The sequence below is a fragment of the Epargyreus clarus genome, unplaced genomic scaffold (genome assembly GCF_041222505.1).
Source record: "Epargyreus clarus isolate Ecla_fem2 unplaced genomic scaffold, WU_Ecla_fem_2.2 ptg000018l, whole genome shotgun sequence".
In the NCBI taxonomy this organism is placed as follows: domain Eukaryota; kingdom Metazoa; phylum Arthropoda; class Insecta; order Lepidoptera; family Hesperiidae; genus Epargyreus; species Epargyreus clarus.
The window spans coordinates 3,508,962-3,523,568 of record NW_027332226.1 but is presented as its reverse complement, the minus strand read 5'-3'; positions in this window follow the sequence as shown (position 1 = coordinate 3,523,568).

The window sequence follows — 14,607 nt, the reverse complement described above, 5'->3', positions numbered from 1 at the left end:
TTTTTTTTTTTTTTTTTTTTTTTAATGGTGTTTTACGGCTTTGGCTTTTTGCCTTTCAGCCCACTGACACTGTAGCCATGAAGTTATAGGTAAATATGGAGAACACACTTCGAATACCTACTTGAAGCAAAAACTATGTATCACCATCTCGCTCTCTGTGGGCAGACCCTCTCTGTCTAAGTAGGGTAACCTTTATTTATTTTGGCACATAGGGCCAATGTTGCCACATTACCGAATCCTTAAGAAATGGGATTATAATTCGTTGAATTGCCAACCCAGATATGCATACGTGACCTACGATTTTGGGATTTTCAATTGAACTAATCATAGTTCAAGTATTTATTTAAAGGTAAATTATTTGACAGTGTTTAACTTCTGGTTAGGCTAGTGTGGTGACTAATTCTAAGAATTTTCTAGGAGATTTAAAGAAGAAGATAGCAATACTATAGTCCACACTAGAAAGAGAGGTCGGCCCACAGAAAGCGGGATGGAGATACGTAGGTATTTGCCTCAAGATTTTGTTCTAAGTGTGGCCTCCATATTTACCTATAACTTCATGACTGTAGCTTATCCATAGAGTATTATTATATACATGTTAAGCTCATCTGTCAATCTGTCGCGCTTCAATATTATATTGGCAGTGACAGTAACGTTCAGAAATTAATACTAACTTTTCACCTGTTGCTATTTTAGTATTTAAATCATTTTATCATGTATAATTAAGAAATTACCTGAAAATAATAAAATTAAATTTATATAACCTTACAAAAATTGTACCAATTTTTATTTACAAATTCGCTTGTATTTTTTCGTAAATAAGTATTAGCGCCATCTTGTGTTAAAAATCCTAATAGATAATAGTGGGAAAAATAAAAATGATTTACACTGTAGCTTCTGGTAAAAATAATTTCTGCAAATCTTCCATTAGTAATCAACCAAAATTATATCTGTGTTAGTACTAGCATTAAAATACAATCATATTTTTTACATAATCATGTAACATACCTATTCTATATTAGTAACAATCAATATTATTTACCCTTACCATTTGTTTTATATACCTAGGTAGGTACTTAGGTTAAGTAGGTCATATAATTGTGATGAAAACGAAACTAAAGAATGAAAAGAAAATGGTTTTGGGAACCTATAAACAGGGGGAAAATGAATTTTGAAATTACTTTTATTATGTAAGTCTCATTAATTCCAATCTGTGTTCTTTATCACGACCTTCTACCACTATCAGCAAGATCACGAAATAACCACGATTGACCGTCTATATTTAAAAAAGAACATTCCATTACGATTATTCAAATACGCACTGAAAAATCGATCTAAGCCTATTTACTTGTAAATTGATAACGATTCAAACGAGAAATAACCAATGAGCTAATACATTTCCGAGCTTTGTCAATTGCATTCCATTGTGAGTCCCTCCCAGTCCAGCCACAAACGTTAAACGTAGTCAATTAAAACACTTGGGCGAACAAGACGCTATAATTCAAGTCTAAGCAAATCGGGAGTCCTCGTAATTATCGGCAGCGTAAGTATAATGTCTCATTGTTAATTGTTAGCGTATCGCGGCCGGATCTCTTTGCCGATGTCCGCCTTATCTCTGTGAGAGGCAGGACTCCGCTGAGGATAAGGCGGGCCGTGCCTGGGACAAAAACGCGATTTTTAGGCCCATGGATGAAATTAATAAATTTGAGATGTGTTGTGATACATCATACATCTTATTTAGATAACATAAATTAATTGTGATATCACAATTATTGATATAATCGGTTATCTAAATGGATATGAATATATATAACTGTTGCTGTGCTGAAAAGAAATAAATTCAGAGGTATTAAAAATTAAATACCTACATAGATATATTCCTTCTCAGTCAAATAATGTTTCAGACTTTTATCGACAGCCACTGCTAAGTGGTGATTCGTAAATGTAACGGAAGGCGATGCTTCTCGTGAAATCATGCGTCAGTAATTTTTTATACATTTCAAGTGTATTTAATAATATTAATCCAGCTTTAAATTCGAAATACATGTCTATATAGGTACATAATCAGAACAAGATATCAATTTAAAATCAATGAAGAAGTAGAAATGTTTACCTAAAATTTAGGACTATTATGACGATATAATATGTAATGTTACCATAAATATTTTAAATCTAAGGAAATAAAGTTTTTACTTAAGTAAAAATCGTTCCTCGAATAGACAGCTTTAGACGTTCATTCCGCTCGCAATTAGCACTCGATAATATAAGTTTGTACGGAAATTTTCTGAAGAATATCGCTGCTGTAATACTAAGATAAAAGATCCCCGAAGTATGCAGTATCGTATCAAACGTAAAGGTGTATCTACAGTACTATAGGTACTTGGATATTCATGCAGGGTTGTAGGTACTTACTTTTAGTTATTATTTCAACTGTATTTACCTAATTTAAAATTTTTCTTTTCTATTTTATCCGACTGCGCAAACATAGGTCTGTACCAATGTATATTTACATTTAATTATGTTCCTACTTGTCTTGTATAGCCGTCGATAGTACCTATTGACTGTTGCATACGATAGGTACTAAACTACTCTAATTAAATTCGCCGTAATCGGACGAACTTCAGAGATACAACTGATAGGTAGGTACTAATATGGCATAGGAAATTCTTGCTTCCTATAACTAATCTTAAGAATTGATTTCATTTATAGTTCTGAGGCTTCCCCTAAAAAGTGACGTATTCATCAATCCACTTCAAAAATCAGGTAGCATTATTATCAACTAAATAGGTAGGTACCTAACATAACTATTTTTTTTTTGTTTACGAGGGGGAAACCTTCAAAAGGCACTTGACGACGTGACGCTGGGTTATGTGGGATTTTACCGCACTAAAACCCCCCCCCCCGGTGGCCGTCCTCAACGCTTGGTGGAGAACTCCGGGATCTCCGACGGAACACAACCGGAGTCCTCCGAGCGCGATGCGCCCGATCGGGCTCTGCCCTTGGGGAGCAGTTTTCGTTCCTCCCACATCATATAGTGTTGACGACGGTATGCGACCACACATACCGCCGTCCTTCCCGGGATCGCTTGCTGGACTGTTCGAGCTCCCACTCTTGTCGCCCGCAACCCCGGAAGCCCCGTTTTAGACGCCTCTTACAACAGGCAGGGGATACCGTAGCCCCGGGACTACAGGGACAAGGTACCTAACTTACCTACCTACACATACGTATGTACAGTGTCTTTGCTTTTTCCCCTCTGGAAAAAAGTCAAGATAGGTAGGTACTTGTTTGTCGGTATGTACCTTTCAACTGTTTGTTATAATGCTATGTAGGTATTTGGTACTTTGCAAGGTACTGTACGTCTTGGTATTGTACCTACTTTGTACATCTGTCAACAAAGTTACGAAACCACCGTAAAATTTTCCATTTTGTTACGGTTTTTCGATCCGATAAAATATTGAATCGTAAAACGGTAAATAACGGTCTTGGGCAACATTAGAGCTATTTAACTGATAACTCGTTTAAACTTCCATTCATACATCCGTAACTGCAATTCAGTACGTACCTATTATCTAAATAGCCTATAACTTCCGACGAAAATATGCAGACTAGCGCGTCTAGTGCAGAGTAGGTACACCTTATGTTTTGGCGGGATATCATTATGTAATAAAGGCTAACCTCCTACCTATTTATTCATAGCAAAATACCCGTTAGATGTATGAAAAGTAAAGAGCATATATTCATAAGTAGGTACCTATAATTAGTTTCAGATTTTTAAGCGTCGATTATATTAACAGGAGATAATACCATAATTGTATTGAACCATAATTGTATTGAATCCAAAACAAAACGTTATTAATAACTCTCTTCTGTAGATACTTATCGAATCGGACGATTACGAAGAATTCGCAACCGTCCATTTTAGTAAGTTCGACGTTCGTATCAATTTAGAACACCTAATTCGAAATGGAAAGATAAACGTTTTAAACTTTGCATACGAGATTCCAGATTCGTTTCGATGTCTGATTGAACATTCGGTTTTACCGTAGACTACGAATAAGAATAGAGTAGCTACTAACGCATTTTTAAAATTATGCGTTTAAAAAACCTAGGTTATCCTAGTTTAACGTTTTTTAGTTGGGTCATTACTGTGCTCCCAGGCAGGTAGGTATAAAGAAAATGTCCATACCTACTTAATTGTAAAATTATTATTGACTATTTAATATTCGTGGATAGAAAACATAAAAGTTAAGTATGTACAAGGTAGGTACAAGCCATGTTTGAAAGGTTTGATCTTTTCTTTTTTTAATAAACTTCTCGTTAATAATGCTTACGATACATTAAATATAGAATCGAATTTGATATCTTATAGGTAAAAAGTTTTAGACCATTAAATTTGTTGATGTGTCGGAGGATATTAAATAGAGGAGGTCTATATTTATTTCTTTCATTGTAGGTACCTAATTTCTATGAGATTATGATGTCAAGTGGTTCGGCACTGTTGCTACTTGAGTTTATTACTTAAAAACTATTTCTAAATGCCTAACTATCTGTACACTACAATAATTCACGAATGTAGAGAGATGAGCACTTTAGAGTTTATTACCACTCTAAGATCTCTACGAACAGTAGTCATCAAGCTATTAGTGAACCCCGGTTGCCATTTTGTTTCCGTGGGCGATTTCATTAATTCTTCGCGTTTGAAACACGCGAGCACCGTAAATTCGCTACGGGGCATATTATTATGTAGAAACGTGAAAGGATGTTTGACCTAATATCATGTGTTCTTACATAAAAACGTTCTCTATATCTATTTATATGAAAGATCGCTGGGAAAAGTGTTTTTTTTTTCAATATTGGTTGAAAAATCCAGGATAACGTAGCACTAACAGACATTTCATAGCTACAGCTTTAAAAATAAGGGTTGCACCAATGTTATCCAACCTCCAATAGGAGAAGTATAAGAAAGAATTTTTAAAGGTGGTAGAACCCTTTGTGGTTCGACTCCGGCGGCACCACCGCCACACCTATTTCTGCCTAATAACATCAGTGTTAAGCGCTGCTGTGTTCCGTTTTGAAGGGTGTGGTAAGGGAGACATACTTTTCCGAGGCATTCCAGCTTAGTCCTCAGGGGTAGCAGCGCATCTGTGGCCGACCTCAGGTAGGTATATCTAATCCTATCTGGGGTTGATTACAGATGTCCATGGGCGGCAGTAGCCACTTACCATCAGGTGGACTGCATGCTCGTCTGCTACTCCTATATTATAAAAAAAGAAGCCTCATGATACCTTGTTTTCCACAGGATGCCTAGACATTTCTTTTGGAGTAAAGTACCCTTTGTTAATATGATATTGTCCGATAATTTTGCTTGAAAACAATCGAAATAGCCAACAAAATTCAAGATTAGCCAGTAGTTACTTAAGTACAGTTTAGGTAACAGAAATATTTGTTTTATTCTGAAATATTATACAAAAAAAAACTACATACAAAACCAAAACTCGTGCGGTTTCCAAGAGCTTTTTGTTTTATTGAAATTCAATCTCCAGGCTATCCCGATCTCTAATTGTTCTTCGACGCCTCAAATTATAAATTCATTAAATAACACTCGGTTTTAAATCAAAATTGTTCTGAATTCTCGCATCTTGATTTTTAACTTACATCGAAATTTTGGAATAGGTATTGTATGTATTCAGACGACAAAGGCCAAAGATGTAGAGTAGGTAGGTACCTACTCTACATCTTTGGCCTAGATATTTATTATCCTACATTTTATGGAACAAACAAGGAACAAAAGTAAATAGAGCGATGAGTAATAATAAGATGGAATTATCGTAAAGAATTACTTTCTTAAATGGCTACTCGTATTACCACGATTTTTTACTAAAATTCATACAATTTCTGTTTGACCTGCGCTGGCCTCATCTGTCTCCATATACCTAATGCCCGTACATAGGTAATTGGTAGAGTTAGAAGTCAGTCTGCTTTGTGTAGGAGCACCTATGTGTACGTATTCTTTTTATGTGGCGTACAACTTAGTTTTCACACAAAAATATGGCATATTTTATTTAATTTTCCATAAAGCTTTTTCTATAATCGAACGAATATATTATCGGTGCAGTGTGGTATTAATTCCTATAATATCTATACCTACATAAAACCTACTCTTAATATGGCAGTGACATTATTGTCTATTTATTTTAATATTCGTTGAAGTCTATTTAACTGGTAAAAAACCATCGATGCATATGCAGCGAACAACATAAGCATCTTGCCATTTATATCCAGTATGGCGTGTAAGAATGCGCCTGCGACGCCTCGGGGCCGGAACACAACCGAATAAATACGGCCCTCAATAATTGCGTAATCGCAGAAGCTTGAGTCACGTATCCCTTATGATAAACTACCACTTCCTATGGTGTCTTCCATGTCTACTTATAAGTTAAAAATAAGGTTCATTATAGGTACTCATTTTTCAAGTGGGCCTTCATGGTCAAATATGAAACAATAATGATTAGCAAAAAATATTGAAAAGAGTTACGAGATCAATTTGATAAAAACTAAAACTGCATCATTCGTTTAAAAACACCTCCTTTTCCTAGTCGGGAATCGAACGAGTTCATTTTGTAAGAAATAAAAACCTTTATAATTCCATCGTGGAATATTAGGTATCTCTTATAGGGGTCAAATTCTAGAAAGTAATGATAAGTGACAAAGTATACCTATATCCTAGTTAGGATTGGAACCCTACCTGAGGTCAGACTTAGATACGTCGCTACCCCTGCTGACTAAGTTGGAACACCTCGTAGGGAAATACCTATAGTGCGACCTATAGTACCTAATTCCCGATCAATTTTTCAAATAAAGCCACAATTACAATTAAAACAAACTTTGGTTAGGTGCTTCATCGATATGTAGGTAAATAAAACAAAAAATCATACTGTCCGTCCGTGTCCTTTAAGATTAGAGACGATTCGATCGTGACGTCGGCTTCGTTAAAGGTTTAGCCGAGATGTGTTTATGATCCGGGTTATTTTGTTTTTATTTTCGTCCATATTGTTTTTAGTTTTATGTATAAGAATATGTACCTACACTACGTCTAAACGTACTTAAAGAGGTGGGTAGATAATATAAATCTAATCTTAGCTCATCTTGATTGTGTCTGAGCGATTTGATGAGAGTATCAAGATTTATAGTTTCAATGCTGAGATCGAGCAGGGTTTGTATTTTGGAACATATTATCCATCCAATTAGGTATTGTCTGCATAGATATCTTTGGGCAAGGTGCCCAAGATGCTGGCAGAATTTCGTCTTTGAATGATAAATATACCTAATTCGTTGAACGAAATGTATACCAGCTCTCAGGTCATATAGGCGTCGACTAATCGAGGCAACAATGTAGGTGGTTACCTATTCTTGTCGACACGAAACCTATATGTAATTACCTAATTACCTTTGCCTATTTGCTAAACATTTGAAGGTGGCAGAACCCTTCGAGGTTCGACTCTGGCGGGACCACAGCCACACTTAAGCGCTACTGTGTTCTGGTTTGAAGGGTGCGGTAAGGGAGACATACTTTTCCGAGGCGCTCCAGCTTAGTCCTCAGGGGAGCGGCGTTACTGTAACCGACCTCAGGTAGGAAAATCTTATCCTATTATAGATGTCCATGGGCGGCAGTAGCCACTTACCATCAGGTGGACTGCATGCTCGGATACTGCTCCTATATTATAAAAAAAAATAAAAACGTAGGTTATGATATTAAGCTCACTACATTTTGGTCCAACGCCATTCTATAATGTTAGTTATCTACAAAACAAACAAACATTTTAACAAGAAGTTTCAATAAAATATTCGACAGCACCGAACAATACTGACAAGCGGACACGGCTTAGTTCCCGCTCAAATTGAGTTGAAATTAATGACGATTAAGCCGAGGGATGGAATCCGCTTAGCGTCTGTTCCTTGTGGGATCATTGAAAACATACGGGCTAATAGTTTCACGGATACGCACACAAATGTTTATTTTTTTGCTTGTAAGCAAACAAACCTACTATCATTTTTTATTTTTATATATTTATTGGCGAGCAATAATAACAATCTTTCTAATATTCTGGCAAGTTTTGAAGGTGGAGCAGATTTATTTTTGGTCAGATTTCCTATGGACAATCTCAAATCCACGGCTAGGTAGGTACTCATCGTAAATCCTTATATGTACCGTTCTGTGTAAAGTTCTCTTTTCTGACATCTACTTTTAGTCTCATGTTCTAATTCTATGGCACTATCAAGAAACATCGAACAAAATAATAAAAAGAGTTCTTTATATTTATGATATTGAGCAACCATGGTCAAAGCTAATTAAAAAGCCCTAAGAAATATTAAGCAACGTTGTGCAGGGCGGGCGTACATAAACGTCTGCTAGTAAACCTTAACATGCCTGCTGTGGTACGTAGGGCACGTCAAGCACGTCATGCCTCGTGTGAAACTTCATAGTTGATTTAAAAACAACAGCTATGTATGTCTTCTTTGTCTTTTCTCTACCAATTTGCATTTGAGTAACGTGATCAAGTTAGTAACCTACTTACCTATGTTTTGAGTGTCTTCCAGTTGTGAGTGGTTTCTACATAAAATGCCCAGGTGAGCATGACGCTCGCCACTCCGTCTGGTGTGCACGACAGTATGCAACACATACTGCCATCCTTCCCAGGGTCGCTGTCCGGGCGGTTCGAGCTCCCACTCTTGCCACCCGCAACCCCGGAAGCCCCTTTTAGTCGTCTCTTACGACAGGCAGGGGATACCGTAGCCCTATTCTGGTCCCGGAACTACAGGGACAACCATCTTACAGCCTAAGAGAATAATATACTTATATTATTCTTGTTATTTGGTTAGCAAACGCGAAGTTTGCTAACCAAATATATGCCCGTGTGGTCATAAGCCTTGTCAGGACGACGAATTATTTAAAACCGGTATGAAGACGTTTAGTATGAATGGTTATAATAAGTTACGTTCCAATAACGTAAGGGCGTCATGTGTCTTCTTAAGTTTTTTTCACACATAGGTAATACCTATACCTACCTAGTTAGTAAGTTACAATGTAGGTGGGTATATAAGTAAACGAGATCATAGGTAGTTTTAGTAAGGTATTATGGTACATAAGGTAGGTAATTCACCGAGTCCACAGCCACGTAAAATACCTATCCACGTAAGAAGCATCACTATTTTCAGTTATTCATTCCAAAAGTAGGTCGGTTAGCATTCGGTTAGTTATAAAGCTATATCATACGTACTTATCTACCAATAATGTTTTCTACCTAAAGATAGTAAATTTTTAATACGCATAAAATTGTCTCTACCTTCTTCTATAGGTAGGTACGTAACTACGTAAATTACCTTTAAATTAAAATGTTCTTTTGTAAAATTCACACACAAAATATTAAAATCACCAATAAAGATATGAAAACAAAAGGGTATTTCCGTATAAAAAATCAAAACCTTTGTTGAATTTAATAATTCAATTAAATGAAAAACCTAAGTGAAAACAAAAATGTTTTTTGCAAAAAGAATATCATTAATTCATTATGAACACAATAATGCATTTTCGTGTCAAAAAATCGCAGCTCCTGTAAACTGACCAAATAAATGAAAAACAAAAGCTTGTAAAATCGGTCAAAAGTTTTAAAAGTGACCAATAGCGGTACGAAAACAATAGCGCGTTTCGGTATAGCACGCGCAGGCGCAGGGGCGGGGCCAGCCAGGCCACGCCCCGCCCCGCCCATAAGCTCTGTTCCGCAGTGATTTATGGAGACTTTTTTGAACAATACGCAATATAATACGAATGTGGTCACTTCATTTTGGTACGTAGGTAGATATCTATGAGGTACCTACTTTCGTATAGATTTTTGTTTAGTTTACTTTATAAATATCTACTTATCCATTTGCAGAATGGATTGGTTGGATTAATTTCCTTGGATGAATTCTAATGATGTTATACCTAATATGATACCTAATACAAATGATTTGACAAAAGTTTTACTAAAATCGGTTCAACTACACGCAACATGCGCGAGAACAGAGACATAGACACGACCCCTTGTTGAGCAGAAGACTATCTAAGATTAAGGTATGTGATACACATAGCTATAGGTACGTAACTATCTTTAAATTCTGGATATTTGGTAAAACGATGTTTTTTTATTAAACAGTAGGAAATTACGAAGCCTTGACATTTAATGCCATTTAAATACCTATGGATAATTTATTATAGGTATGTAGGTACGAACTTCAGGGCCTCTATCACATATAGGTACCTTACTCCTCTTAAGAGCTTCGTCAGTTTATCTACTTACTTTGAGCAAATCGTTCAAACCAGTAGGGCTTGTAGAGTAGGTAATATCTAATAGGTGTGTCTGTTACACCTACCTCCACAGTTGAATATCAAATAGCTCCATCACTTTTATTTAATTGAACGTGACATGTTATTCCATTTCCATACTCTACCCCAGAGATATCGTGTGTTCCTTTAATAGTAAATGAATCGAATGTAAATTGTAATGTAGAAACCTACCTAGAGGTAGATAATTGTAAAGGTGGTAAAATTATTTAAAGAGGCATTTGTATCGACCTAATTTTGTCTTAAATTACGTGTCAAGCTGTTTTTGTCTAAAGGGTTTTTGAAAGGAAATCTACTAAACTTTTTTAAGTTAGTTCAAAATTATTATAGTAAAGCTCCCATCTTATAGTATGTCAATCCATCTATTTATTTGACAATATCAGTTATTTGTAATTGATCATTAATTGAGATAAATCTTCTCTTGTGCTGATCCTAGACCTACAATAACATTGTACAATAGTTTTTAGATTGAAAGGATCAATAAGATTGAAAGGAGCTCAGACTCCAAACGATTGTGCAATATAATTGACCGTTTAGGCAGCCTCTTAAGTTTATAATAAATTCATTGTTGTCTGTTGTTATTTAAAAAAATAAGTTAAAACGGAATACATGTAGCGCTACCTTGCTGTTATATCAACTTAGGTATAAAACAGAAAGACCACGTCAGTGATGCTGTTACAGATGGACTACAACGCTTTAATAATAATAATAATATTCTTTATTGTACCCAAAAAACAATATAATACAAGAATAAAAACATACAAATATTGAACGATACAAAAGGCGGCCTTATCGCTAAGACAGCGATTTCTTCCAGGCAACGTTAGGGTGAGGAGTTAAAGAGTGCTTTACCATATTTTAATTATTTTAAAAACAAACGCCACACAAACGAATTAAAGATGTTTTTTTATAATATAGGAGTAGCAGACGAGCATTCAGTCCACCTGATGGTAAGTGGATATTTCGCCCATGTACATCTGTAATCAACCCCAGACAGGATTAGTTATTCCTACCTGAGGTCGGCCACAGATCCGCCGCCACCCCTGAGGACTAAGTTGAAACGCCTCGGAAAACTATGTCTCCCTTACCACACCCTCCAAACCAGAACAAAGCAGCATTTAACACTGCTGTTATGAGGCACAAATAGGTGTGGCGGTGGTGCCGCCGGCGTCGAACCACAAAGGTTTTACCACCTTCAAAGTAGAGGTAAGGTAAGTATAGGTAGCGACCATCAGGTGGACTGCTTGGTCGATCTCTACTTCAATATCATAAAAGAATATATGTGTCTACCTAAACATAAAAAAAAATTGCACATTGAACAAAGAATGAGTAAGCTCTTATTAATTTTATTAATAAAGAAAATCATTACAGCGATTCCTTGTCCAAACAGTGCGAAGACAGATCGAAGGTTCGATGGCGACCTCGTTAGTCTAAACTAAAGCTTACGAACTAAAGCAAACAGTTCAAACTCCGTTGCAACACAAGAACCTTAAACCTAAGTTATTTGCGAGGGAAACTAAACTTAGTTGGGACTAAATAAGGTTTGTTATCCCGCAGGAGAGAGGGTTACGTCAAGTCGATGACCTATACACACCTGGCGCAAACCGCAATCCACAGGCATGTGTTTAGGTATTATGTTTGTATGGTACTGTGTGATGCCAATAAATGTTACGCAAAAGTTGTGAACTGTGCGATTTATGTAAGTAATTAATAAGTATAGTTGCCTTAATAGTATGTGTTTATAATAGGTACTAGCTGACCCGGCAAACGTTGTGTTGCCATATAAATAAAAAAAATGTTAAGGGTGAACAACCCTTATCACTTACGATACGAAACATAGATAGAATATTTGAAATTGCGATGGTAGCGAAGTCGGTCGAATCCAATGTGAAACATTCCAAAATCAAAAACTACTTACGAATAAAAAAAATATTAAAAAAACCTTTTCCCACGGACTAAATTGTGAATCTAAACCATTCTCAAGTCTCTTTGAACACACACAACAAATTTTATCAAAATCAGTCCAGTCGTTTAGGAGGAGTTCAGTGACATACACACGCACATAAGAAATATATACATAAAGATATGAGTAGCAGACGAGCATGCAGTTGACTTGATGGCAAGTGGCTACTGCCGTCGATGGATGTAATCAAACCCAGATAAGATCTACCTGATATTCCTCCTGATCTAATTTCTACCTGAGGTCGTCCTGGAACTTGCTACCCCTGAGATCTAGACCTCGGAAATGTATGTCCCCCTTACCATGCGGAGTGAACAGTGCATTTTTATAGTTATTAGTTCTTTCATAAGTGATGGGAGGTTTCACTTCTTTAAAGGAATTATTTTGTACGTAGGTACCTAAATTTTACACAAAAATTGTGATCATTAATTTTTTTATATAAGTTGGCACCTACCTATAGATACCAATACCTACTTGTAGGTACCTATTTAGCGATGCCTGGATTACTTACAAATACACGTTAATTACTCTACACTCTTAACACAAACTAGGATTCGCTCTGTCGTACATGTCATTCACCGTCAGCATCATCACTCATTACTGTCCCACTGCTGGGCACGGGTTTCCTCTCATAATGAGAAAGATTAGGCCATAGACATAGGATTAGGCCGTAGGTATCATTGACATACACAAAGTCAAAAACATAAGTGCCTACCTAAACCGAGAACTTAAATCTAGATACACTACAGACCTGTATTTGTATTGTACCCAATACACTATTCAGATGTGTGACTAGCGGGGGCTCGAACCCGGTACACGCGTTTCATTCCATTATAACAGTGGCTCTACCACGCGAGTCGTCATTGGTTGAAAGTGACAATTTGATATGCGTATACACTGTAACATAAAAACGACGATATAGAAACGAATGTAAAATGCAATTAGGTACATTTTCATATAACCCAATATATACAATACAAACATAACTAATTTCTAACTTATATGAACCTACTTATTAGAATATGAAATATAGAAAGAATAAACCATTTAGGTACATTAATTAACATTTCGTTATATCTTATTGTCAAGTAAATATGATAAAAATAAGAAACTAAAATAAAATGAAATCAGAATACAAAAGATTATTTTGCAAGGGGTGCCTAAATGTGAATCGTATCATACGATATGCAACGTCAATAGCATCAATATCTTAGTCCTTGGGAGCTACTCACTCTACCATCGGCTTCAGGTAGAACCTTAGTTCTATATGGTCATATACTTATGTCCATCAATGTAGTACCTAATATAGCATTACTGTGTTGTAATTTAAAATGTTTGATAAAGCCGATTATCTTTGATGCACACAACTTGGCCTTAAGGGGTAGCATTTAAAGTCAGGTAAGAATTAACCTCATTTTTGGGGTTGACTACAAACGTCCAAAAGCGACAGCGACCACCTACCGCCAGGTGGAGAGCAACCTTGTTTCCTACTTGAATTTTAAAAAATATTTTCTGATTATAGCAGCTTATTGCTATGAAAAATAAACACCTAAAATCAATATCCAAGATTTGTCATACACATTATTAAAACTAGTCGTTCACAATGTAATATTTATTCTTAGGTTCAATAACTGTACTATATAGTTTTCTTGTTACCTATTATAAAGTTTAATTATCATAAAAAATAGTTCCAAATATTTACTAAACAATTTACTAATGATTTAATCATGTACCTACCTAAAATACGTAACAGTATTTTAAAATCAAATAATTATATTATGACCTCTACTATTAAATTAAGCTTCATATTAAATCAAATAAATCAATTTCCATATTTTAAAATATCAAAATCAAACCCAAAATAATTATCAAAAGCCGCTATAACTTCTAAAAACTAATTCGAAAGCTGTGACCACTACGCTACGACTTTCGTAGAAGCGCAGATGTCGTGAATAAAACTATAAAAACCATAAAAAGTAGCAGGTATCATAAACAATTGCGTGCGGCGTATGGAATCAGGTGTTTGCACCACGCGGCGCAGCGGCGATCTGAGGCGGCGCACGCGCAGGCAGGTGCCGCCTTTGGAGGGGAGCACCTTACTCCACGTCTTACAAACTTAACTCACTGCCCACCTCGCTTTATTATCGTCCCAATAAGACTCAGTTTTCTCTGCCCATAAGTCGATACGGCTTGTAGGGCTTTACTCCTCTCCTTTTTATCGAACAAAAAATGAACTGTAAACGCGATCACGGCCGTGGCTAAGGTCAAT